Source organism: Cyprinodon variegatus, unplaced genomic scaffold, assembly GCF_000732505.1.
Source record: "Cyprinodon variegatus isolate N-32 unplaced genomic scaffold, C_variegatus-1.0 Scaffold1044, whole genome shotgun sequence".
NCBI lineage: Eukaryota > Metazoa > Chordata > Actinopteri > Cyprinodontiformes > Cyprinodontidae > Cyprinodon > Cyprinodon variegatus.
This window is the reverse complement of record NW_015151497.1, coordinates 32,248-35,253: the sequence shown is the minus strand read 5'-3', so window position 1 is coordinate 35,253 and position 3,006 is coordinate 32,248. Positions and strand designations below refer to the sequence as shown.

Sequence of the window (3,006 nt, the reverse complement as noted above, 5' to 3'; positions counted from 1 at the left end):
TATATATATTTTTCATATTACATTTTTTCAAAAATGTATTCTTTCAAATCCTTCAAATTTTATTTTTTTCAATTTGAGTTTTATGAATTACATTCTTTTCAAATTTTATTTTACAGATCCCACCCGTTCACCTCTGAAGGCAGGCTTTCCTCTGAGTGAGAGATGAAGATGCATTTCTATTGGTCAGCTGGACATTAGCCACATCATTTTTATTCATCAATGTGCGTCGAGAGCCAGCTCTTGTATTGGGCTTGAGGTAAACAGAAAGTGATCTGTAAAACGCATTTTAAAAATAATTAAATCCTTTCTTCTCTAACTCAAGCTAAGGAACAGAAATAAAAAAATAACTCTGAAAATAACAAATCTAGGAATATGGCAAGGTTATTCTTAAATCCTTTTTTATATATATTTTTAAGCAAATTTCAGTTTAAAAAACACATTCTTTGCTTGCAACAATATTGGATAGAAATTCACTCCATACTTCCCCACCTATTGTCTGTGTGCAGAGCTCCCTCAGAGTCCATCTGTTGTCCCTTTCACCTCGTTCTAACCTTTACTGCCTCTCATCCCCCAGATCCCTGTTACACAGAGGCTCCTTTATGCTTCGGCTGATGTGTAAAACAAACCCTCATGGAATCCAAAAGCTATGGAAACACAGGCTTTTTATGGGTTTTATGAACTAGGTTTGAAACAAACATAAAATATATAACCAGTGGAGATGATGTGAGTCAGTTTTTCATTTATGATAACAATTCCACAAAGAGTAAATACTGAGCTTCTCTCATTGTATAAAACTGTTATGACTATAGTATATGGTGCATGAATTAATAAGCCTTATGGCTCTACCTAGTGGTAGTAAAATCAACAACACTAAAATGATTTCTAGCTGTTCTCCTGATGGAAAGGATCCATATTTCTTTTTGATTTCCATCCAATATATAGATCGTCAGCATTAAGGACTAGTACAAACAGGTTTCCACTGTTTAACTTTTGGACATTCAAACATTTTTTAAAAGGTAAGAGTGTGAAGTCCCATTCTAAAGCCAAAGCTTATATGAAACAGAACTGGAACTCATCTAGTGATGCCTACCTGTGTTTTCCAAATGCTCCAAGTTCCACACAGCCGTCCGATGCCTGTAACAGCTAAGGTGACTTCTCCCACAGAGCCTGAAGCTATAACATTCACTCCACCTGAACAACCTGGCAGAAATCTCTGAACACAGAGTAACTAGAGCATACTACAAGAAAAAAAAAGTGCATGAAAAGACATAGAAAATGCAGCAAATCTAATAAAAACTGTCTGGGTGATGTCAGCTGGCTTTTGGTTTATAAATCCACTAGGAGGCAGCAGCAGTGAAGGTTACAGTAATTAGATATGATGCCAATGAATGATCTGATGTTAGATTGGATCCACTCAGCAGCTTGGCCCACCTCAAACAAAGCCGCTCCTCCAATCAGAGCCAAGCGTTTCTGTCTGGCTGATCCAGTCCAGCAGCAGCCAGTGGTGCAAAATATTTATCAGAACCAATGCACTTCTTTACTGACTCTACTTTTCAGTGCTTAGATTCATTTTCTTATCTTGGGCTGCGGGAAAATCATTTAGATTGTTTTACTCTTTTAGAAATAAGTTCATAGAAATTACACAATCAGTGGCTCGCTAAGTATTCATACCCCTTGAACTTTTTCATATTTTTTCACATTAGAAAAAATATATATATTTTATCAGAATCTAATGTGAAGATGAGGCAGGGTTACCATTAGGGCAAAACAAGGCGGTCTACAAGGGCTGCATGTTTCTGAGGGCCGGATAAAATTCCTCACACATATGATTAATATATGATTACAATTTCTGCACAATAATTTGATTGTTGGATCAGTCCATCTTATGTGCAGAAGTGGTCCAGGAAGGCAGCATCAAAACATATGAAAAAAAAAAGTGTCGAGAAGAGAAGAAACCCCAGTAGTGCTGAACAAGGAGAAAAACTGAGAGCTGCTCTCAATAGTCAGCAGCGCTTTTGGTAAGTGAAAAAGTTCAACACTTCTGCTATGTGTTGAACTTTTTCACTGAGGAAGCCTCTCGGCCACTGCGAGCCACAGAGAGCCAACTAGCTGCTAGCGCAAAGATGGCGTCAACCCTTGATGGGAAGGGGTCAGTTCATGTAAAGATGAACAATTAGTGAGAATCACAACTATTGAAAGGGAATTTTTCTCACCTCTTTACTAATAAGTATTTCTGTATGCCATTAAAGTCGGGAAGCTTATCGTCATTTTGATATAAGCTTCAAATTTTTGTTTATAAATCATACAGGGGATCAGAAAAAAAACGTTAAGGTGTTTTCCTTAGTTTTCTCACATTGAATTTCCACTACTTAAGTCACTGCATGGGTCTCCTACTTAGATATATTATTATTTGATAAGAATAGCAAGTAAAAAGGTTAGGGGAAAAGAGAGACAACTCAAAAAGCAATAGAAAAAGGCATGAAATAAAATATGTAGAAGAAGTTTGCTGGTGAAGATTCTTAGTCATCTCGGTCATAGTCTATCATCTCATTCCTCATCGCCATGAGACCAAAATATCTCACCTGGTCAGCCAGGCCAACAACGATCCTAATGACTCACTTTTTCAGACGCATAGGCCAGTATTGGGTATTGCAGGATAACAAAGACCTTAACGACTCCCCATTACTAAGAGGTGGACCTGTTCTTTCGGTTCAATATGCATGTTTTCTAAGCCATAACAAGGCTTTGTTTGTGCCAATCTATAAAGCCTGAAGCTCAACGCTAATCCACACATTTTGAATTGAAGAAACTTCCTGGATAGAAAGCGAAACGTCCTCAAAACTGGAAACAAAGTCCAGATTGTGTTTTAACTTTTAAAATCTTTTTGGTATGGAGAGGAAGAAAAGACCAATGGAGGGAAAGATTTTTAAAATGGACAGAAGAAGAAGGAAAAAAAAGACAAGGATAAAAAGGGAGAGAAATATAAAGACTGAGAAAAAGAGGAAA

The 3,006-nt window shown here is 37.1% G+C and overlaps 1 protein-coding gene across 1 annotated transcript in view; it reads right to left on the bottom strand.

Moving 5' to 3' along the window:
• LOC107101007 (unconventional myosin-Ic-like) overlaps window positions 1–1,239 on the bottom strand; it is a 38,536-nt gene extending 37,297 nt beyond the window's left edge. The window contains exon 1 of the mRNA XM_015399741.1: window positions 1,091–1,239. The gene's annotated coding sequence lies outside the window, so the exon portion shown is untranslated. The remainder of the gene's footprint in view (window positions 1–1,090) is intronic.
• Window positions 1,240–3,006: the final 1,767 nt, after the last annotated feature.